Source organism: Mirounga leonina, unplaced genomic scaffold (assembly GCF_011800145.1).
Source record: "Mirounga leonina isolate KUSES-001 unplaced genomic scaffold, KU_Mleo_1.0 Mir_101664, whole genome shotgun sequence".
Taxonomy (NCBI): Eukaryota; Metazoa; Chordata; class Mammalia; order Carnivora; family Phocidae; genus Mirounga; species Mirounga leonina.
The window spans coordinates 4107713-4132568 of record NW_023270175.1 but is presented as its reverse complement, the minus strand read 5'-3'; the positions used below and the strand labels follow the sequence as shown (position 1 = coordinate 4132568).

General features: G+C 49.3%; 1 protein-coding gene across 1 annotated transcript in view; it reads right to left on the bottom strand.

The window, feature by feature from the left end:
- The window catches only part of PAK3 (p21 (RAC1) activated kinase 3), a 120172-nt gene extending 95793 nt beyond the window's left edge, over positions 1-24379 (bottom strand). The window contains exons 1-4 of the mRNA XM_035007312.1: positions 24179-24379; positions 23212-23277; positions 22980-23087; positions 17862-18009 (exon numbers count right to left, since the gene is read on the bottom strand). The gene's annotated coding sequence lies outside the window, so the exon portion shown is untranslated. The remainder of the gene's footprint in view (positions 1-17861; positions 18010-22979; positions 23088-23211; positions 23278-24178) is intronic.
- Positions 24380-24856: the final 477 nt, after the last annotated feature.

Here is a 24856-nt window from a genome sequence, read left to right as displayed (position 1 = left end):
ACAGTAATCATGCTAGGGGAAACACTCAGTAATAAAAGTTTGGTCACCAATGACAACTTGATTAACCTTGCATTTTCCTATTTAGGTGAAACCCAGCACAAGATAAAGTGAAAAACTGTGATTTTAAGGATAGAGTATACTCACAGATACCACTGGTACTAGTAAATGTTTTGAGTAATCTAAGAAGCCAGTGCTAATGGATCTGCATTCCCTTTTGCATTTTAAATTTGGTCCTTCTAAATTCATTGTTTCTCCAGAAGAAAAGTGAGTTTAACACTGACTTCACCAGCAGTGGATGGGTTCATGGTTTTCATTTAGTCACTGAGAAGAATTTGCCACAGAAAGCACTAATTTTTTTTTGTGTTTTTTTTTGTTTGTTTTACTTTTGGGGGTTTAAAAGTAATGCTTGAGTATGGGGTGATTATTACATAAAGCTCAGATACACAAAATATAGCTTGGTAAAAATAATGAAATTTGAAAGCCATTGCAAAGAAAAAAAAAAACAAAACAATTGAGGATTTAAATAGAAATACCTAGAAGCTAGGTTTCTGAAAAATGTATCTCACGGGGGGGGGGGGAAGAGCTGGATGATACATATTTTCTGATCACATATTACATAACTTAAGATGACAAAAGTCAGAGAAACAGGCATGGCCTCTTTAATATGATATATGAAGCTGACCTTACGTAATAAGGCAAACAAGAGTCTGGGTCGGTCAGGGTTCTAGTACACCTACGTAATTCAAAATACTAGGCTCCTTTGTTCTTGATAATTAGGTGTGGCTAACGGAGGGGTGTTTTGGTTCCTAATTACTCTCTCTCTGGCTAGAGACTCAACTGGTAGATGCCCTGCTTCTTTTCAAGCTGCCTGATTATTCTGACCTTATTTGACCAGGTATGTTCTAGGCTGGGGAAAAAGGGGGTACTTGGGATAGAAAAGCCCAACTATACTCCCCTATGTTACACTCGAAATCCCTGACCAAAATTTCACCACCACATGCTTGCCGTGGTCCATAACACAGGCATTTGTGAAGGACTCAGCTTATATGGCACACCTTCCTACTGCCCAGCAAACTGGAATTGTTTTTACTCTAGTCACCTCATCTGGGGATTGTAAGAGGAGCCAGAATACACCTTTCACAGAGATGGAAAAGAAACTGAGGAAACCTTGTCTAGTTCCACACTGAAAATGTGAAGCATGAAGCAAATCATCATTCAGTTTTACCTAGACATTTCGGATTTGGTTTTGCTTGAGTTGTCCTGATATTACTTCAGTTCTTTATTACCCTTTACCAGGCACAACCAATGCTCATCTCCTAATCATTCCAGAGAATTCTGATTTGGTGACAAAAGAATAGTGCAGGAGGCTCTTGTTATCTTTAACTCACCTTCAAAGCAAGCGCTTCAAAGCATGCTTTCAGAAGACCGATGGAAAAGGGGTATGGGCCAGTAAGGAAGCTCAGCTGTTAATATGTATGTTTCCCAAGTGGGAAGTGTCTCCGATTAGTCCAGAAACGTAGAAGAACGGGGGATTCTATTATGTTATGTTTGTAAACAATGCCAATTTACTAATCCAGGTCCCTCCCCTGAGACAGCTTTCTACAAAGGATACTATTAATGGATTGCTGGTTCAATCTGCCTATGATGTCATTATTTCCAAGATCTTGAAAGAGACTATTTTGTTCGGGGCGGCTGTAGGCTCTATTTCAAGAATTATACAAAAGCGCCATTATTCTCTAGGAACCCAATCAAAAAACTGTTTATCTTTAAAGTTTAACTGTTGTCGTTCACTTCTGCAACAGAACAGAAACTGGCAAGTGAGTGGCACACTGGAGCTCGCCCCAGCCCATTCATTCCACTTTTAGAACATGGCCCTTAGCATTGTGGAGAAAGAGCTAACTTTAACGGATAACCAGCAACAGTTTATATCTGCTCACAACTTGATTTACTACTTGGCTACTGGGTTTTTCAGAAAGAATTCAAGTGGCTCCTGCACATGGTGTATAGTATATTTTTGATCCAGCCCTTGGGACTTAATGTGGCTTACCGATGGTCTGTGATTATAATTGAAATTCATCAGCAACAAGAAATAAGCCTCTGGTTTCAGGATAACCAAGGAGCCTGGACACCCCTTTCTTCAGAGGACTAGGAACGATTACTTCTCTCTTCCCCTTCCTCCTTAGCTTTTTTTCTCTCTTTACTCCACACTCCACCCAATCTCACCCCCAAGTGTGAGGGCAGGCGTGTGCACACAGTCACACATACACACACACACACCACATAGCCTTTCACTGACTTGCATTTTATTTATTTATTTATTTATTTTAAGATTTTAGTTACTTGAGAGAGATACAAAGACAGCATGAAGGGGAGAGCAAGCAGGAGCAATGGGAAGGGCAAGAAGGAGAGGGAGAAGCAGACTCCCCACTGAGCAGGGAGCCCGATGAGGGGCTCGATCCCAGGACCCCGGGATCATAACCTGAGCTGAAGGCGGACGCTTAATTGACTGAGCTACCCAGGCACCTCTGACTTGTGTTTTAACACAAAGATTTGGTGCAAAGCATTTTAGAGGAAAACTTTAATCAAGCTCTATGGCTAAACTCTCATTCCTCAAAAATGCATTCTCTTAATCAGTACAGTGAGACACCAGACACTCAGTGAACCCTCAGTAGATTCAAAGAGAAAGCCACCAACTTGCATGTTGCAGGAGTCAAGAGGAAAGACAGATGATCAACTGTAGCTAGTGTGGCCAAAATTCATACTACGGCATCGGTGTTGAATTGGATACAATCAAAAATGCCCGTCGTGCCCATTTGCCACGGGTGTTCTGCCCAGGTGTGTGAAGGGTGAGAATCCAGCAACACTGGCCCTACAATTTTCAAGGCCTCCTATTAAGTCACAAGCAACTGAAAGAAATGTTTCCATCCAATCTGGTGCCATCAGAGACAACCCACATGTCTGTATCATTCTGTCTGCTTTCAAAATCGAGGTAGAACTCCCAAACCACCAGCCACACGAGGCTATTACTACAGATCAGTGAGCACACCAATATTGCTTAACACCCTCTTCATATCAAACTAGAGGATCTAACATAGAAATGAGATGTAGCCTAGGGGAAACTTCCAGGGGGAACTTCCTAATGTTTCTGAGATACTACATGAAGAATAGGGTTGCAAGACACCTCAAGCTGATCAGATGGCAGCCAAACTGACAAGAGCACATATGAAAGGAGACGGATTTTAGGGTCTCAAAAATAGAGTAAACAAGTCATGGAACTCTATGCTAAAACATGTAACAACATAGGAGAGTATTTCAAATTTCTAGAACTTGGGAGACCTTGATTAACAAGCACTAGCTCTACAGACCAAGAAATAATTGAGCTTTTAATGACAGCCTCCAGACTTGGAGATATTATGTAAATACAGATTTAAAGGCAGCCAAAGTGTCTCCCGAGACAATGATATCAGTGCTGGGCTGTTCTTTGTATTTGAGGATGAGGTTGCTGCTTTCGCCTACCAGGAGAACGATGGACACACTGAATTATACTTTGGTGGTGGGGAAAAAGGATCCAAGAGCTACCTGCTGGCTCCTTTCTTGGCTCCCTTGTAAACAAAAGCACCCATTTTCAAGATGGCTCTCTGACCTTCCAGGTATGCTTTGCTAACTAGCCTACGCTAATACGAAACCCACTCATCCTGGACACATCATTGGCAACTGAACCAACCAGCTTATGACTGACAATGCAAGAAGATGTAGGGGACTGCTTTTAATTGCCAGAAAAAACAAGAACAATCACCAAGTCTTTCACAAAGGGGGCAGTGTATTATAATATGGAAGATACTGCTTTGCATTTTGACAGCAACCTGCATCTGAAGATTTCTAGCAGCTTTTCAGAGATTAATTCCCATAGTATGCTAAGATGTCAAAGAGGAGGGAAAGAACATTCACCTAGTTTGACAGGGAGAATGAGCCAGGTCTGAGTCTCCCAGCAGCTCCGAACCCACACTCCTCGCATTCCCAAGCTAAGTGGACGAGGGACAGCCCAACCACCAAGGACAGGCAGCCAGATGGGCCTAACTTGGCAGATCCGTCACCTCGTCTCGAAGTGCGCATAGTCCTTATACATGCCATTTCCTCCACTAGATCATAAGCTCCTTGAGGGTAAGGACCCCCCAGTCCTAACTGTATGCTTTCATTCACACTGCCTCGTTCGGTGCCTTGTTCCTAGCCGGCATTAAATACACACGTGAAGTAGTAACCAGAACTCTATACATTCTGTGTATTTATCACAGTGCTGAGTATGTTTTTCATCATGTTGCAAAAGCCCGTATGCCCACTCAAAGCAGGTCTGAGCCAAGAAGCCATGTTTGGAAAAACCGGCAGTAGTCGAACTGCCAAGCCACTGGGCACAGCGTAGAAGTCAGCTACCAGCTGATGATCAACACCTCATTTTTTTTTTTTTTAACTCCACAAATTTGTAACATCCCAAGAGCTTCTACCCTCACTTGAGCTGAACACCACCATGTGAAGAAGGGAGTACCAGCCCCATCTTCACCACGAGGAATTTACAGAGCACCGAGGTTGACTTGCCCAGGGTCACAAAGTGCAAGAAGGGAGATGAGAATCTCAAACGCTCCTCAATTTCCCTTCCAGGACACCCACGCAAAGTGTACCCAAGTAAACCAGCCCCACACACATACCCCTCATATATACACTTTTATCGTCCCCATATACTCACATGACAGTTCTAGCTTTCTCATTTAAACCCGCTGGGGGCCGGTACTTACCGGTTTCACCGGCTGTTCTCATCCAACAGCCCAAGGCTAGGTGATTAGCTGACAGAACTCCAACAGGCTGCTTTGGCCAGTAGAACCAATTCTTAGACGGCCTTGTTTGGGAGCTTGTCTGTTCTGGGGCACTCACCAAGGGAACTCTGCTATCAGAGACAGGGGTATGCTGTTTCAGAGAAGCCTCACCTGGGAGATACCATTACAGTGGGTAATGAAGGGAAGCCATTCCTAAGATCATTTGATCAGGAGGAACGGAGCTACTTGTTAGGCCTATTTGCAGAAGCAGCCGGACAAGCAAGGGAGGCACTAGCTCTTTCTCCAGCCGCCTGGTTTCAATCTTAGACCCCGCGAGAGATAGCCTGCTACCGACATACACACAGGCACGGTCACACAGAACACATCCGTGTTCGCTCTCAGACACACACGCAAATGAGGTCAGGTCGGCGGATGTCCTGTTCTCGGCTAACGTCTTTAATGAGTGACTTCCATTGTTTGCGGCAGGAGCTTGACATTCATTAAATCCAATAAGCCAGCCTGTTATAGTTGCAAATTTCAAAGACAGGCTGCAAATAAGGAAATCAATAGGTAGACCCCAGCATCCAGACCTCATATACCGCACACATTATGTGGAACCAATAGTCCTTATTTGAATGACTTCTTAAGCTTCTACATGTACGCAGCGCCACACTTTAACATTCATCGTGTATGCTGCCATGAGCTAATGCCAATAAAATGTTAATGAGGGGCTCCTGGGTGGCTCAGTCGTTAAGCATCTGCCTTCGGCTCAGGTCATGATCCTGGGGTCCTGGGATCGAGCCCTGCATCGGGCTCCCTGCTCAGTGGGAAGCCTGCTTCTCCCTCTCCCTCTGCCTGCCTGTCTGCCTACTTGTGATCTCTCTCTCTCTGTCAAATAAATAAATAAAAAATCTAAAAAAAAAAAAAATGCTAATGATCATGGGATGTGTATTTATACTTGCAAACTGATGCATTATTACAGGTTTCAGCTTTTACACTTATAACACTGATGCTTCTGAGAAGAGAAAATAGGATGCGTAAAGAACAGAGGTAGACTATTTCTTTAGCATAAAACAAAACAAAACAAAACAACCACCACCCAAGGTGATTACCTTCAAAGATGCCTCTAAGACATGTGTGGGAAAAGGAAAAGGGAAGCAAAGCCTAGCAATAAAACATTTCCTAATTCTCAAAACAGAACGTGGTATCCTCGGAGGCATTCAGATGGGAAAAACTAGATGCAGACGGACAGCCCCAGTGAGCAGGATATGGTAAGCCAACGTCTTGAGTCTCGGGTTTTAGCTGCCCTCTGTTACTATGCATGGGTGATAATTACACCCTGCCCTGATCCACTCCAGTGAAAAAGCCACAAATTTCCTCAAATTCAGGCCTCAAAATTCAATTCCCAAATTTGTTAAGGCTTTCTGTACACCAAACAGATGCCTGAATGCTGTTTTCCAACCCATGTGCCGCGGCTCACCATCCTAGGTCCTTGCTCTGTTCTCAGTTACTCTATCCCCAAATCGGTTTTCTGCAAGAAGGTGGCCGCTGCAGGTTGGAAGAGGGGAGATACACGGGGTCGACGGAGACCTTCGTATCATTTCTAAAGCAGGAATTTAGATCGATTTGCAAAGCTCATATTTCACCCAAATGAATGAACGAACAAACGAATGAATGGCATCTTGTCAGAACTGGAGGTCAAAGAAGGTGAGCTGGCATAAAATGCAGCCACTCTTTTTCAGGCTTCTGCTCTTGACCTAAGTTTCCATGTCCACATTTGAAGAGAGGTGCGTGTGTATCTCAGCATCTTATTTGGGGGCTATGGTTAAAGAAGAGGAAATACTATCTATTTAAAAAAAAAAAAAAAAAAAGGCTTCGCTCCAATACTAAAGGAAGAATGCGATACGACAAGACCTACTTTCCATCTATCCCACTTCACAGATGGTCGGAGATTGAGATTCAGTTGGCCAGAGCCTTGGTGGTTGGAATCCCCTGTCTCCTCCCCCGGCCAAAGACAATATTTTGGTCTTCATCAAACTGGCCATGGGTCCACGAAAAGATCATACCCCACTCAGAGAAATCCCTCGAGAATCCGAAAGCCTGATCTGAAGGATGACCTCACAACGGAGCATGCTGGTTTTCCCAACTTACACAAGTTCTTCATTTGCCAGTTGTTGGATCTACCAAGCGGTCTGTTCCCCTTGCCACAGATTACTCCACTGCCTGGGGCAGCTGCTACAGTCCACTTATAGAAGACATGGCTCACCAGGGGTTCATGCGAGAGCAGATCCGCCCTCCAGCACGCAGTCGGCTTTGCTTCCCCAGTGCTCACACACACACAGGATGGGAAGACTGCCCTGGGCGTAAGACTTTCTGCGGCCCTGGGAAGCCCCTGGGTTGAGATCACGGGGCCCGGCCCTCACCTCAAGGGAAGATACGGTGTCCCAGCAGGAGAACTGTAGATAAAGCAGAAGCAGGGTTTGGTGCCAGGAGCTGGAGTCAGCAGGCCTGAGGGGGGACCCATCGGTAGGTTCTAAATTTCTCCTGTGGAGCCTGGACTGTGGCCTGGCAGACATCTGGACCAAAAAACCCAGGTAGGAACAAGGAGAGGAAAGGTGGTGTTCACAATAAATTCTATAATTCTGTATTATAACTCTGCATCAGACAATGTCCATCTCAGAGTGCTCTTTCTGCTTTAAGACTGAGGCGAGTACACTGTCTGCACCCACGGTCATGTGAGCCAACCACCAGCTGCTTCGGGCCTTTTGCAGGTTGCCTAGGCATGCCCTATCCTCTTCTGCCCTGCTTAAGAATGAGGGGCTACAGGTTATACGGCTGTATAAGGAGAGGACAAGAAAAGACCTTCCGTCAGCCTAACGTTGCTTTTTCTAGAAAAAGAAACCAACCGCATGGGTTCTTCATGTTGATTTCTGGTTGACTCTTGCTTCAAAGAATCCTGAGACCAAAACAGAAACCTACTACCTTTTAAGGGGTCTGATAGTAACTCTAAGAATATGTCCCTTAAGTAACCCATCTGTGTCTCCATTCATACGTACTCAAACAACAAATAATGATTTAAGCTTCTGTGTCAGGTGCCGTGCTAGGCACTGGAAGTGAGATTATAGGCTTGAGCAGTGGGTTTCATCTCTAGCTGCACATTATATATATATATATATAAAATGTTTATTAAATATACAGATAAAAATGCAACTACAAAACAAGTCAGGGTATGTGTATTGCAAAACGAAGGGTGCTAAAAAAAGGAGGGACTGCAACAGTTCACAGGAGGGCAAGACTCTCTGACTGCTGTTATCTTACTAGATGAGAAATCAGGGCCAATAATCATACGTCCGTATGTAAGGGAGGTATTGGATATTGTTCCAAAGAACATCATTGCCTTGCCTTTCATCCCCATGCCCCCAACACCCATAGGCCCCCGGTGCTGGGTCAGGTACAGAGGGCATACAAAGAGAGATGAAGAGCAGTCCCTGTCTTCAAAGAGCTCACAGTCTAGTGAGGATGACAGACATAGCAGTAGGAAATACAATGCAATGAGACCCTCGGCATAGGAAGCTTTGGAGGGACACAGCAGGGAGGATAATATGTCCCCAGAGGGGTCAGAGGATACAGCACTTGAGCAGGGTATTGAAGGATGAGGAGGAGTTCACCAGGATGTGAAAAGTGAAAAGCATGAGGTTGGTGCGGGCCATTATTCAATAGTATATTCCAAGCAACAAATACTCCAAGCATGCTAGAGTAGCCTTCTTAGCTTTAGGCCCCTGTTTCTGCTGAACTAAATGAGTCTGGGGCTATGTAAGAAAGAGAACAGATCTCAAACCTCTGGAAAAAGGAACCTGTATGAGACTTTAAAAAAGCCAAGTCACTGGCTCCTAATGAATTATGGAAGAAGAGGTCAGTATGGTCTGATACAAAGCATCTTCTAGAATGGTAACCATGTATGAGCAGAACAGACCTCTTTTGGGGAATGCATTAGGAAGATAATACTTGGAAAAAGAAAATCCTTCCTTTCATGGTTCATTTCAGAACGAAGTTGCATTCTGTTATGCAGTTTTAATTTCAGGGGTTGATTCTTAGCTACTCTTTTATATACCCAAAAGAATTCTCTCCAACAAAAGAAGAATAGCTCATTCCAGTTCTACTTCTGGATCATTCTGTGATCTTGAGGAAATCACTGAATCTTCAGAAATAAATTCATTCATTCAGCATTGACAAAGCACCTATCTGGTATGTGCCCAAGTAGGCAGAGGATGCTTTGGAAGTACAGTACAGGAAGTGTAACTAATACTGTCCAGCGAAGTCAGAGGATACAGCACTTGAGCAGGGTATTGAAGGATGAGTAGGAGTTCACTAGGTTCTAGGGCAAGCCATGAACAAGGTACAGTCTGCCCTTGAAGAGATTTAAAGTGCAATGGGTGTGGGCCATGACAGCTCAGTACAAGGATGGCAACAGGTTGCTACTGAAGGACAGAGTAAGGGACTCTCCACAGCATGAAGGCAGCTTCGCAAAGGAAGTACATTTGAGCTGAATTCGGCAGAACAAGTAACCACACCGTGGCGAGGACATGTCTCAGGCACAAGGAACATTATGTGTTAGGGCCCAGAGAAGATTAGAAATAATTAGAACCACAGAATTTTTACTTGGGTGACAAGGTGGCAGATGTCCAAGGCTGAAGACTCAGGGAATTTTTCCACCACAGGGTGGAATGTTCCAGGTAGCAATGTGGAAATAATTTGGAAGAAACACTACTGAGCGGGTAAGCCAGAGGAGAAAGCAAACACAGGTACCAGGGAACTAGAAAGACAGTAGGAGGGACATTTCAAGAGGGGCCTCTGTTTTGGGCATTGGCCGAAGACAGCAGGGATGTTAGGCCTGGTGGGATTAACTGGTCTCAGAATCGTGAATGGAAATACAACTCTATCCCAAAAGGACCAAAAGAATGTGGGAGGCCAAATTCTTTTTTTTTTTTTTTTTAAGTCTTTGGGGTTTTTCCAGCTTTCCTGAGGTATAACTGACAAATAAAAATTGTATACGCTTAAGGTGTACCATGTGATGGTCTGATATATGTATATGCTGTGAAGCGGTTACCACAATTCAACTTAATTGATACAGTTGTCACCTTACCCAGCTACCTTTTTTTTTTTGGTGTGGTGAGAACACGTAAGATCTGCTCTCTCAGCAAATTTCAAGTACAAAATACAGTATGATTAACTATAGTCACCGTGCTATGTATAAGGTCCCTGGTTTAACCTTTAGTTTCTGTTGGGGATTCCAAACAGAACTGTGTCTCAGTTTCTGTTTTGTTTGGGTTTTATCTGTTTTGGGGGGTCTTTTCAAACAAGAGTAAACGACTAGCTTAGAATGGTGGGAGGACAAATAAACGAAGCTGGTATGCTGATAATAAATATGATTATGTTGGAAGCCCCTCATGTTAGCAGTCATTAAAGCACCAGTAATAACTGTATTCCCATAAGAATAATAAGGACAAACTGTTCTAATGATTTTGGCCAATATGACAGCATTTATGACTTTTAGAGAAAATGCCTTTCAACTTTTATATAGACTCTACTAACAAACATAAAAATTCTACAAAGACTAATAAGTATCCGCAGATGGACCTCGAATGGGTAACTTTTATAAAAGTCAACATACTAAGAAAAGAGAACACACACAGGGATACGTTGTATATCTCGGCAAAAATTAAACTAGGACTACCTGCAGGGAAGCACAACAAATATCTAAGCATCTTGACTCTGAGAGGTAGAGACCACATAGCAAGTCATAAAAAAGCAGGAGGAAACATCAATGCACAGGTGGTGAAAAAAAAAAATCTCTCCAGCTATCTAGCCCTCTCAATAGAGACACTGAGATGAGAGACAATAAATACAAACATAGCAGTGCTCTTACATGTTGATTTGGCATCAAGACAGATGGACACGGGCGCTGTGGATATGAATCTGAAGACCATCAGCACGGGAGGTACACAACTGCCCAGGAAGAGTACAGAGTAAGAGAGAAGAAAAAGAAAAAGCTACATAGAGGTCAAAAACGCTCCACTTCGCGTCCTCCCATCCTTTCCCTAGAGTTTGCTAAGGTTGACGTCATGTCACTTTCATGTCAAGAGAAACGGCCAAGTGGCACCAGAGGTCTGTGGACGTGTTTCAGAGTGTTTTAAGGAATCCCACACTCTGGACATCTGGTGTCACTTGAGCAGCATGAACAAAACCACACAGCATGCCTGGAGAAAGATTTTCCTTTTGGTGGTAAAGAGTACCATGGTGGCAATATATCACTCAGCCTTGTTGCAAAGTGTACTCTTATGAGGTCGTATTTGTTGCACTCCTGCAATGTGTCGGACATTGCACAGGGTACAAAGAAAAATACAATATGGTGGGGCTAGCAGATAAACCGTAGCTAGCGTTCAATTTTCTTCGTCCACAAGAAGGATTATGCTCAGTTCAAACAGCTCTTATTTGCTCAACGTAGCCCCCAAAGGCTTTGCCAAGCCAAGATGCAAATGTTCAGTGTGGCCGGGTCCCACCTCCGCCTAGTACTGCTGCTAATGAGCTTCGTGACCTTGGATACATCCCGTGGCCCCTTTGAGCCTGCCTCCTCATGTACGACAGGGGACTACCTTGCCAAGAGGTTGTGAGGATCAAAGAATTCACATGTGGGAAATATGTGGAAGCAATTCAAGATATTCTACCCAGAGAAGATGCTTATGATTACGACCCTAGATTTCATGAGCCATAAACAAAATTGCCAGCATCGAGGTGTCATGTCCCAGGCACTCTGCTGAAAGTTACTCCTGCCCAAGTTCATGCCACTTGCGTAACTACATTAGGTTTTATTATTTCCATTTTACAGACGAAACAGACCTCCAGAGACATCAGGTCACCTAAGGGCATACAGCGGGAGAGTAAGACGACAACCCCATGTCTGTGGAGCTCCAAAGCCCATGCTCTGATGTCTGCTTCCTCAACCACACAACAGTTCCGTGGGACATGACGTGTTCTCAGTTACTCACAGCCTTTGCATGAACACGGATGTTCTGAGGGCTTCACAGTGAACTGTGTCTCCACTGTGGCGCTTAGGACCAAAGCCTGGAAATGGGCAGACCCTCTACCCACAAAGCAGACACTTCAACATTAGAATCAAGGGCAGAGGGGCATCTGTAGTTAGACACCAGACTTCTGGCTCCCCCAGGATCGGGAGTCTCTCCTGTTCCCCTCTTCCAATGTTCTACACCAGCAAATGAAGATGGCAGCACTGGGGACTTCCTGATTTCAAGGAAAAAGTTGTAGGACTAGAGGGGACATGGACATGAACCAGAAACACTGTTGCAATGGCCAGATAAGCATGTCCCAGAAGGACCCAGGAATGGAGGCACCTCTCCATAGGTTAGTTCTGGTTTTCCCTCATCTCCTTAAGTGGGGATGAGCACTGCCTCCTAGTTTATGGTTAAGCAGAAATATAAGGAAAGTAGGCAACCAGTCGTGTGAAAATCAGCTCCTGGGCTGCAAAGAACCCTCTTCTTTCTCTGCTATCTTAGGGTTCTGTCCCTTTGAAGGCGCCTACCTCAGAGGGCTGTGGTAAGGGTAAGAAGATCTATCATTTGTTGAACACTTACTGTGGGCTGGATAGTGTGCTACAGGCTTACATACATTAGCTCATTCCATCCTCATACCAGCTCAGTGAGGTAGAAGCTATCAGCGCCTCTCCCATTTTACAGATGAGGAAACTGAGCCTTAAGAGGGATGAGTAATTGACTCAAACAAGGTTCTGCAGCTAGGAAGCGGCCAAACTGGGATTCAAAGGCTCATCATATAAAATATCATATAAATGCGGGGGGGCGGGGGTTGATTCACTTAGCACTTCACAAGGCATTCAAGTGAATTCAGGCAGGTGCATTTTTTTTTTCCTTCCTAAAATTCACCCAGTTCTATAAAATTATATAAATTGCTTTTGGTGACTCTCAGCATATCCACAGAAACGATCGAATGTAAATTTGCCAGGCTGTTTTTCTAAAGCCATCTCTTGGAGGACGTGATGGCTAAATTTTAACTCAGTACAAAATTTCCATTAAGGTCTGCACCTCACTTTCCTTCCTCTCCCTTAGGCACTGTCGACAAAGGGCTCCGTTACCATCTTCTGGAAAGATGGCATATCTCTGGGCTGGGCAAGAGGTCTACGAGGAGGTCTGCTTTGGGAAATGACTGCCCCACATCCTGGCGGCTGTTTCCAACCACCCATGGGCCCTCAAGGCCTTGGGAGCCTGAAGACCACTGGATGAGAAAGAGTCCCCCAAATCCCAAGCTTCAAGACTGTTGCCTTGTGCTACTATTGCATGGTGACGCCATCTTTCCCACTCGAATGAAAGTACCTCAAGGGCAGGGTATGTTTCTTTCCTCCATCTGAATCTCCTTCTGGGTCTAGCACTCGACAGGGCCCACAGAAGATCCTCGGTCTACGCTGGTAATGCCATTGGAATTCTAGGATTGAGGAAGGCAGGCACTGGATCTGTCCTGACACACTGCTGTCCACCCACCTCCTTCAGTTTCTGACTGGAGTTTCACTAGTAGCTGCTCTGGGCCTGGCATCACGCTAGACCCTGGGAATCTAAAATAAGTTAGACGATGTGGTCTCTGCTTTCCAAGAAGGTCTCAATCTAATTGCAGGTGTAGAAGGTAGTGTGTGGTATTTCAGAGTACAGGCTTTTCCCCATGGTGCCAGAGTCCATTATCAAATGGCAGCTTGGGCCTAGTTTGCACTTATCTTTCCTCCAGAGAGGCTCCAGCAGGGGAAGCCATAGATTAAGGAGGCTCCTACAAGGTGCTCTCATGTTTCTAAATCTCTCGTCGGGAACTGGTGTGGCACAGGACTCTGGCACCAGGCCCCTGATCTACTGGTTGGTTCACTCCTGGGATTTGCACTTCTTTTTACCCTCTTGCAGGGAAATCTACAGTCTGTCTGGAGCGCAAGGAAGTTTCTTCAGCTTGCCTTTATCCACGCCTACTGAGAAATTTCCTCTGTTAATTTGTCAGTAGCAGCTGTTGAAATTCCAGTGGCGTCTATGTATGCACATGCACACTCACGACAGAAACTTGAATACCATGTTCCAGGGCTAACAGGGTAAAAGTAGACCTGGCTAGACTAGAGGTGCCTACCGGAAACAGCAGGGAATTCCAGATCAGAAACATACAATCAGAGACCCAGACTTTTGCCTAGGGAACCACTGTGAGTGCATAAAGAAACACATGCTTTAGCCTGCCCTCCCCTTGGGAGAGAAAGGAGGTGGCAAGTTAAGCCGTAAACTTCCAGAAAACAAACCATCTAAACCCCAACCCCTTCTGGATAGACCAGCCAAGGTTCTCTTAGAGATGACTTCCATAAAAGAAAATTATGGCAAAAGGACATAAGATTTGATCTGTGGGTTTGAGCTTTTCCTTTTTAATGCTAGACATAAATTCCACTCCTTTTGGCTCTGGAAAGATCTAGTCCCACTGGTGCCTTGGCTGACACCAACACTCTTCTTTAGGCCACAGGCTGCTGAAAAACCTTCCAGCAGGGGTGAGGAGAGCACTAGTGGCAAGTAGGGGCAAAACAAGTGACAACTGTACTCCCCGCAGTGGGGTGTGTGATGGTGTGTGTGTCAGTGAAAAAGTGTGTGGGTGTGGCAATATCCGCGGGGGGCCATGTGTAAGCTTGGGGATGCGGGGTGTGTGCCTGAGCGTGGGGTCACTATAAGCCATGTATGAGTCGCAGATGTGGGGGAGTGGGACCACCTCAGTGAGGGGGTGTAGGTCCGTGTCCATGTGAGGATGGGTCAGCGTCGATGCGTCCGTGTGAGAGTCCAGGGAAGAGTCCATGGCCGTTCAGGCGAGCAGGTCAAGCTAGAGGCGATGTATCTTATGCCTCAGTGACTGTGTGGGCACGTGGGCCAGTGTGAGCAAGTGTACCCCCCTCAGGGGGGGACGTTGCAGGGGGAATGAGAGTCTGAGTGAGTGTGAGCCTACATGGCCGTCTGTGGCATCACCAGTGGCCTGTGTGTGAGTGCATGAGCTCACTTATGGGCATCGAGGGCGACAGTGTGGACTGTGCGGGTCACCACGTGTGTCCTGGTGTTCATGTGTGGCAACGTGAGGGTCTGTCAGTATGAGAGCACAAGAGTGAGAATGGGCAAGAACGGGAGCGTGTGGGGAGTGTGCCAGTGTGAACGCGTGTGATGCAGAAACGGCAGTGGGAGAGGGAGAGGGCGTACATGTGAATGTACAGGAGTGTGAGAGAGTGTGCCCCCGGGGATATGTGGGAGCGCAGGGTTCGGAGTGCGTGGCTGTGAGCGTGAGAGGACGGAAACCCGTAAGAATGTGCAAACGTCAGTATGTAGGCACGGGTGTGCCCTAAGTGTGACTGCATGTTGATGTGAATTAGCGTGAGCACTGAATGCGAGCGAGCAGATGGGTGTTGGTGTGTGTCAGTGCGAGTGCGTCTGTGTGACTCTGAGTGTGAGCGCAGGGCGATGTGTGTCCGTAAAAGTGGCCGAGGTTATGAAAAGGCGTGTGTGTGACTATCTCTGAGGGCACATGCTCGTGAGTTTGGTGAACAGTGCGATCAGGTCTCAGCATGAAGGTGAGCAAATGAGCGTGAATGGGCGTCAAAGTGAGCGTGTCTCCATGTGTAAGTGTGATTTCGTGTGAACGTGATAGAGGTGGGGAGGCTGAGTCCGTGCTGAGCAGGAGTCCCAGAGCACGCGATACTGAGGGTAAGACAGTAAGGTGGTGTAACAGCGGAAACGGTGACACTGTGGTTATGGTGGGAATGTGTATGCATGTGCGTGTGTCCCTGCGAGGAGTTACGAACTGGGTCAGGGTCTTACTACGAGGAGGAGACCATGACGGTGCAAATGTGTTAGAGCGTCTAAAACTGAGGTATGTATGACCGTATGAGAAGTGGACAAGGGAAAGTGGGCGTCGGGTCTGCGTGTAGACTGCGTGAGCATGGAGGAATTTGTGGGTTAAATGTGATTCTATCATCGGCGTGGATATGGGTGAGAAGGTGTGACCGTGAGTGTGTGAGAACGTGAGAAAACGCAAAGGTGTGAGTGGGTGAGAACGTGAGGCTGGGGTGTATGGCAAGTGTGGGGTGTGTGTCACTCCAAAAACGTGAACATAAAAATGTACATGGCAGTGTGTGGCCGTATGAGCGTGGGCCTGCGTGCAGCATGTTTGTAAATACGCGGGTGAGGGTGAGGGGGTGGGAGTGACCGTTACCACGAATGTGTCCGGTGGGAAAAGTGTGAGCCAAGGAGGCAGAAGGATTGTGTGAAGGTCCAAGAGTACACGAGTGTGCTCATGAGAGTGTGTGTACGTGTGTGTGAGCACTGAAGCATTTGGGATGCTGAGAAACTCTCCAGGAAGTGTCTTTCCTCCCAAAGCCATTGCGTGTGTCCAGTTACAGCACGTTACTTAGCCCCTCTCAACCCCGGTCTCCTCGTGGGCAAAACCATGATTCTAGAACCTACCTTGAGCTAGTCTCACTTTTATAATCAGAAACAAAACCAGTAATTATTAGGAAAAAAAAAAAAACAAAACCTACCTTGCAGAGTTACTGTGGGATCAAACAGTCTCCTGCAAGTAAAATGCCCAGCCCAGCGCCGGCAACAGCAGACGATAAATACAGGCTATTACTGGAGCTGCCACAGAACACCCAGGAGAGACCCCGGGGCTCGCTTCTGACTTGAGCGAGTTCTAGTTACCTTCTGTCGCTCGAGGTCTATAGAGGATCCCCTACCACACCATCTCTAGGAAGCTGAATACATCAGTATCGGCAGGGCTGTAATTTCATACCCTCAACATCCCGGCCGAAACTCTGGAGCTTCCCCTTCACGAGGAGGCACCCCACAAACACCTGCCGCTGAGCTGCGCTTTTCCTTTGTCCTGTCGGGCCGGGAACTGCACTGCGTATTCCTTGTTTGTTCTCCCTTTGTTTTTCTTGTTGGGGTTTTTTGGGGGTTTTCTGCTTTTTTTAAGTTTGGTTGGTCACTCGCTTTTGACTTGGGCACTATGAGAGATGCCCGGGTAACTGACAAATAGACAGAAGCACAGACAAAGAGGAAGAGGCACGTAAGATACAAACAGGTAGCTGGACGGCGGCATATGGCAACAGAAGGCCAGAGGGGGCAGCTGACAGCAGAAGCCCTATCAGCTGCCCGAAGAGGGAAAGAGGTTGATGATCAGAGGCAGGCCAGGGAACCTGAAAGAAATGGAGAGGAAGAGAGGGCCCCAAATCGAAACGCTGCTGGGGAACTGTCAGGCACTTGGGAGAGAGACGAGAGACCTGTGAAATCGAGTCCCTACCCCTAGTTTATGGTCTACTTTACCTGCCAAGGTGAATACTCCAGAAACCGTGCAAGAACGATCGACGGCAGTTGAGAAATAAGGGCTATGCAATATTCTATGGGCTCAAGTGTTGTTAGAGAGCTGGGGGGAGAAGTGCTCCCTGCTTGGTTGGGAAGGCAGAGAGAAGGTTCTGGAAGGTTTCAGCCCATCAGGCCCGGAAGCAGGGATAGATGGGGTTGGGGTACACCTTGAATAGGAAGGTCAAATGAAAGGTGTGGAGCAGGAGAAATTTCGGGAACTGACTGGTCAGTCAGTGGCATGTGGCTGAAATGCCACGTTGACATCCGGAAAGCAGGAGGAGAGGAAATGCCAGCTGGAAGGGAAGTGTGTCGGTGGTTACACGGAAGCTCTTAGACGGAGCCTGACAACTGCAAAGGACTTGGCCATGACCATTCAGTTGTTTCTCCTACTCACCCCACGATGTAGGTCACGGCTATCATTCCCATATTAGAAACGGGGAGAACTGAGAAACTAAGGGCAGCTATACGGGCCACAGTGCCCCAGAAAGGAGGGGCTGTGCACCCAGTCCTGGCTCATGAGGCCCAGGCAAGGTCTTTAATACTGGCAGCTCTGGTGGAAAGGTGGCCTTTACCTGGATTTGGACATCCCTGACTCCCTGCCCTGGAGTCCATTACTCACCTCTTACTGCCACGGCAGCAGGACCTCAGCACAGGTGGGCGCTGCCCATGAGAAGGGGCCGGGCTGCCTTCAGCTCCCACGGACTCAGGGCTGGGCACGTCAGCTGCCACAAGACGCAAGGACTCCGCTGCACTTTCTTGGGGGCAACCTGCCAAGAGAAGCATCGTGGGGGTGCAGGAACCTCTTGCCCCACCTGCTACTATTCCCTCAGCCAACCCGCCCAAACCTCACACACATGCTACAGTGGATTTCAGAAAGCCCCTTGAGAAGGCAGAGAATCAGAGAGGGGAGAAGCATAAAAAGGGCTTTGCGAGGTCGGAGTCCAGCAAGGGCACGAACCGGGGGTTTCAGGTTGAGAACTGTCACCTCGCCACTCACTCTGGCTCTGCCTGCTAGCTCGCAGAGAAGACCTGCCCTAGCACCCTGCACAAGTGTCAGGAGGACTAGATCAAACAGGACAGATGGGACATAGCCGCATATTCACAGGAGGTGGTCCAGCCCAGCGTCCAACAGAAAACCGAGAGATCGTGGCAAATGCACATTGGCTCTGGGGACACCTGAACTTCCCAAAGATCTAGCAATGCTATTTCACTTCCAGGCCCCCACCTCCACCTCCTTCCCTTTGCAGCAACCTCCTCCACTGAGTGGCGGTGGGAAGCACTCGGGGGGGGGGGTCCCTAATTTGCTATCATTACACAGCTGCTGAGGGCCTCAGCCTCTGATCCTAACTGGAACTTCCTTCTGCCTCCCCTCCCCCCCAACCCAATCTCCACTACGGGGAGGTCTTCCACAGTCTTTCTCAGATTTCTTAGGGTGAGTATATCCTGGGGTTTTTTGGGGTGATGGTTTACCCTATCTTCCCCACAGAGGTTTCCATGTCCAACTGTGGAGGCAAGATCTTTAACCCCTCTTTTCCTGCCTTCCCCCACAATCGCTCGAGCCTCTCAAGGAGGAGACGGATCTTCCCTCTGCAATCCTTCCTACCCTGCCCCCGCCTTCCCTCCACGTGTCTGTCCTCCAAGAAAAGCAGCACCTCTATGTGAAATCCCAGCAAAGCCAGTCCCAGGCTAGCACACGTTCTACCAGCGGGTATCAGAATGTACCAGGTCCTAATCCAAAGACACAGAGGGAGGGATAGCTAAAGGTGGAGAGAGAAAAAGTGAAGACTCAGGGAGCCAAGAAAAGCCCCAGGATTCCCCCACTTCCCCTTGGTGAACGAGAAGACCAAGCCATACCCCAGATCCACCACTTGCTCCTGGCGAGACTCCAGAGCTCGGCCGCCTGTGTCCCCCAGGGGGCCGTGGCATTCCCTGAGTGCTTCCCACTCACATACTCCCAGCAGCCTTTCCAGATCCCACCCACTGGGCCACTAAGTGGTGTGCCCACCCCCTCCCTGGCTTTGTGAGCTCATCCTGCAAGGGGGCGGGGTGGGGAGTAGGTGAGTAATGGCTGCCAAAGCTCCAGAGAGGGGTGGGACTGGAAGGGGGCTCAAGAAGGTTGGCCACAAAAAGTCCCCTGAGCCCGGGGAATGGCAGCAAGCACCCATGGGGGTGGGGAACAGTGCTGGAAGGCCAGGTGGGGGTGGGGGGCAGTGGAGGCACCAGCCTGGACCAACCAAGCACCTCCAGGTTCCTGTGCAAGACCGAGAGCTTTCCGTAGGCCTGCCTCCACCTTGCCTCAGCCTCCGATGAACCGCACGGCTCTCTGCTTCCAATATACCAGTTGCACGGCCGGAGCCAGTGTGCGGAGCCCGGCAGGACGCAGCGCTCCCCCTGGTGGCTACACTCCTCTCGCCTGTCCTGTTGGGGGGCGGGGGGGGGGAGTGTTTTGTTGGGAGTGTGAAGATGAGTCCTGCGTGTGAGTACGCACTGTGGGGGGCGGTGAGTGTATCTGTGCTGCTTCCTGTGCCCCCACGGTATCTGGGTGCTTGTACCCAGTCATGTGCGTGCCGTCCCCTATCTATGCTGTTTTGTGGGTGTCACGTCTGTATCCCGTCGTGCGGGGGTGTGCAGTCATGTTTATAGTATGTGTATGGATACAGTGTCTGCACTGTATTGTGTATTGTGCTATGCGTCGCACTGCGTGGCCTGTGCCTTGTCTGTACGTGGCACGGATCTAATCCCTATTCTGTATCACGTGGCTCTGCCATATTATGTGTAGCTTGTCGTGTGTTTATACTGCCCTGTGTCTGCACCTGGGGCTTAGCCCCCTCCTGGAGGCTGGGGGTAGGGATCAGTGTACCCATTTTGCGCCTACCAGCACCCCAGCTTTGCTGCATTCCGGCTAAGCACTAGGGAGATGGTGTCCTTGCTCAACCCCCAGTCCCATCCATATAGAATGGCCTGCAGGGAGCTGCAGCTGCCTCAGTTTCTCCTTCAGGCCAACTGGAAGGACTGTTAACTCAAGACGGGAGTTAACAGCTGCACAAGGGATTAGCACTGGCAAAGGGAGCTGGGCCATGGGACGCAGGAGGAGCTCTGCCAAAGGTGTCCCTGCTGCGGTCACTAGAGGGCGCGATTGTGCCGGCAGTTAGGGGTAGTGTGTCTTGAGGGTGCGAAATTCCAAAAAGTCCACCTGGCTCAGAGAGAGATGAGGGAGAAAGAAGGAAAAGGATACACACGCTAAGCAGGCCTTCCTTCACCCTCATCCCAGGCCCTTCGGTTTTGAGGCTGGGTTAGGGAGTTAGTGCCACGAGTGCCCATCTGCCCCCCACCCCACTGTATAAGATCTGTATCAAATCCCCACAGAGCTTCTCAGGGGCTTGGTTTTAGGGTCCCTAGCAGATTCTCCACTTGGGCTTCTATTCTCCCTCTCGTTTCCCATTCACATGAAATAAAAATTAAACCACGCTGCTCAAACAGATGAAATGTGTGCAGGGATTGGGGGTTTGTTTTATAATGTTTCCCCCCAAATCACAGGGCATACCAAAAAGTGTGATTTAAAAGGGTAAATTTTTTTGGGGGGGGGGATGTTGTCCTATGGTGGACCTGCCTTCACGACCAAGAACAAATGGACCCACTTCCTAAAATCTCCTGACCATCTCAGAAACCACCTCGTCCAACCCCATCATTCAAAGACAGGGAAACTAAGGCTCCGCGGAGAGGGGCAGAAGCAGAGGGCAACACCAGACTCCTGACTCCCAAGGTTTGTTCCACCCCAGCTCCATGTCTTCTAGTCTCGAAAAAACCTTCCTTCTCCAAATCCAGCACCTTCCCAGCTGAGGGCAAACCCTGTTCTCCCTCTCCGCTGTGTGGGCTCCAGGATGGTCCTGTTCTGTCTCAATGATCAGCCGCCCAGGCTCTGCTGTGATTGCACCTTGGGAACGATCTCCATTCCCCACCAGTAAACTGTTCCTCTCTTTCCAGTCTTCAAGGTTCCCCTCCCCCATTTTGCTTCCCGCCCGCAGCCCCAGCCGGATAGCTACGCCATTTTGCCCCTCATCACGTCTCCCGGGTGCAGCACAGATTGCCCCAACCTGCAGATAATTGACCGAATGTGCAAATCAGACATGGATCCATTGTACTGATTAACATTTCCAATTAAACTCTGGGGTAGGCTGCGTGTATTAGTGACTGGACTAATCACTGCGCCGTATGTAAATGAAAATGCCTTCCAAAGTCCTGGGGCGCGGGAGGAAGCAACACATTTGGGGAGGGAATGGAAACAGACTGCCAGGCCCCAGGGGTTCCTTTGGTTCTCTGGCACCCCTAAATCAGATTTTAAACATAAGGCTGTTACTTGATCCCAAGGCTCCCACTTCACACCAGAAATGGACGACTCCGGCCCTGCCACCGCTGCGTGCCCTTTCCTGCCCCCTGCTGGATAAGCAGCAGAGCGCCGAGTTGGCAGGGGAGTCCACCCAGGGCCCTGCAGAGGGAACCGCCTAGCCTCTGGCAGGTGGAGAGCCTGGGGGACAAGAGGGCAGCCCACAAGCCTCAACAGCTGCACTTACGTTCTAGGGCAGGGGTTTTCACCATCCCTCACCTGCACAGGGTCCCATGGGCCCGCGGGAAGGAGGGCATTTTCGGAGCACAGCCAAATACCCCCATGCCTGCAGCAGGGACCCCAGACCTGGCCCTGGCCCTCCCCGCGTAAAAATAGTCAACCTACCTGTCTTGGGCGGATTCGAAGCTCCCCTAATCGCCTTTGGGACCCTGCCCCCCTTCTTCCTTCTCCTTACCCAGGAGGAAAGAGCCACTGTGGAGTCGGCTATTCAGTTTCTTCTCCTTCCTATGACCAAAGCTACTAGCTCCTGAAGGCAGGTTACACGGATGGAAATGCTATCGAGTCCCTAAATATCAAGAAATTATCCCCCTAAGTCTGGGCTGAACCACATGTGCCTCGACCACCACCATTTCCCCATCTCACCAGGTAAAACGGGGCCTTTGAGCTCCTGGTTAAGACCATAGCTTTCTTCTTCTCTCTATGGCTTTGTTCCTACCTGCTCCATCTGAGCTTACCTGCGTCTAGATTTCTAGCCCTGATTTCTTTTTGCCTTGGCCACCCTCTTTGACCTCACAGTAGCTTCGTCTCTGACCTCACAATAGCAGAGTCTCTGATGGGGACAGCACCTCCCATTCCCCCCGCCCCCAGTTATTCCTCATTTTTCTCACTTGTCACGTCTGCTGCCCTCTCCCCAAAGACCTCAGCACGTTCGTTTGCTTTGTAAGCCAATTCTGCCTCTAAGCAATCTGCAACCTGTGGTAATGGTCAGCTAGTCGGAACGCCTTTGGGGTGTTGTGGCCCCTTGCCTGCATCCACATCACAAGTGAACCTCCCGTTTTCTGTTCAGTCTCTCCTACAAGGCCCACGTGCCTGCCTGGAGGCTTGGAGGGTCCACTCCTTGACATCTCAAGGTCCCTCTGGCCTCAAGATTCTCAGCTGTTGGCTTTTACCCAGCATTCACGCCAGTCTCTTCCCATTTTGCCTCTTTCATGGAGTAGGGAGGTATGACATTTGTACCCAGAAGCGGAGGCTTATGTGGCTCTCCCTCTTAGTCAACCATTACCAGATTAAGCCCCTTTACCCAAAGGTGCCCCTGGTTAGGGGCCTCAAGTACCAAATCACAGACCTGCCCAATTATAATTTTGCAAATGGCCCAGTGAAAACCGCACTGACCTTTATACCTCGGTCATCCCAGAACGGGGCCAGTGTTGTCACCAACAGGAATGGACCTCCTTCTGTTCCAACACCTCAGACAGCCATACATTTGGCCTGGATTTGAGTCTGCAAAACCATGGGGGGAGCAAAACTAACATGGCTAAAGGCTTCCCTGCTGAAAGCCATTTAAAAAAAAAAAAAATAGCACTGCAACCACCCCCTTCATGCTTCCCCAAGCCAAGCCACTCACCCTTCTGTCCTTTGCTTCTACAGACCACAGCCTAGAACCCTCAAGTCCAGAGTCTGCCACTGGATTCTGGAAGGTGGGACCAAAAAATCAAGTGGGGCCTCTGGCTCCCTCCCTGCGGGCACCGCCCTCCCACCCCGTCCCTGAACCACCACCTAGGGAAGGAAAGCCTGTGAGAGCAAGAATCTAAAATGTTCAATCCGCCCCAAAGTGTGTCAGTCCTCTCTCCAGAGCCAGTTCACAAACTGAGGGCAAGGCCCCCTGCGTGCTGAGGACAGGGGAGGGGGGCCATGGACTTAACGACCCCTAATGACCCTTGCCCCCCTCCAGACAAAGACAAAGGCCAAATGAGGGACCCCAGGCTTTTTAGGGATAGTACTGCATCATTCCAGTCTCCACGTGACAAGAAATGAGTCGTCCTGTCATTACCCTCCCCCGACCAAAAAAGGGGAGGAGGGTAAAGAAAAATAAAAGAAAGGGTGCCCCGTAGAAGAAAATCGTCACTTTTTATGTTTGCTCAGGTTGGGCTTTTCCCCCTCCCCCGGACTTGTCCCGGCCGCGGCCACACCTCCTCCCCTTGGTGGGTTTTTTTGGGGGGGGGGGCTGCCGTCGCTTCTGTGGCTGGGGGAGGGGGCGGGAAGATGGTGTAAGACTAACGGGCTGACGTTGCTTTGGGGGCGGCTTTGGCCTCCAGCGGCCCAGGCCCGAGTCGGCGAGTCTAGGGCTTGCCCCGGCGCCGGGGTCCAGGCCCTCCGAGAGTGGCCCTGACACACCCACTCGTCCGCGTCTGCCCAGCGCGATCGGGCGAACTGCGCGCCGGGTCTGGCGGCTCCGGGGGCGCCACGGAGGGGACCCGAGGCTGGGGCGCCGCGAGAGCAGGAGGGGGATCCCCCCGGGAAGGCAGAAAATCCGCCCAGCAGCGCCACACCCTCCCCCGAGCGAGCCGGGCGCCGTGAGTCGCGGGATTTACCTGCCACTGGTCCAGCCACCCTGTCCAGACCTTTCCTCTCTACCTCCGAGCGCTCGGGCTGGCGGGGCTGGGGGGCGGGGGCCGCAGCCGCAGCCGCAGCCCCGGGCCCGGCCCGCTCCCCCCGGCTCTCCTCCCGGCCCCGCACACCTGCTCCGGGCCGGGGAAAGCTGCAGCCCCCCGCGCGAGCCCCCAGACGGTGCGCAGCCGACAGCTGCCCGCCCGCGGCAGAGCCCGGCTCGGCAACCGCTCCCTAGCTCTTGTCTGCTATGACGTCACCCGGGCTCTGCGCCGCACGCGGGCCAATCAGAGGGTGAGCAGAAAACTAAAATCGCCCTGAGTGGGCTGCTGGGGACCAATCTTTTGTTTCCAGGCAGGAAGCGCCTGGGAGGGGGGAAAAAAAACTGAAGGGGAGGGAACAGAGAGAAGGAAAGGAAAAGGAGATGGAAACTTCTACACTGTCGGGGTTGTCTAGACAGAGGTGGGGCCGTCAAGAGAGAGGCGCACCTGACAGTAGGAAGGGGCGGGGGCATTTCATGGATCTTCCTTAACCGCCCCCTAACCCCCCCCCCCCCGGGAAGACTGGAATTTCGGATAAATTTCCAGGGGAGGGAATCCATCCAGCTACACGGGCACTCTACTGGGGAAAATGGTTTGGATTTGGGACACCACCTGTCAGGC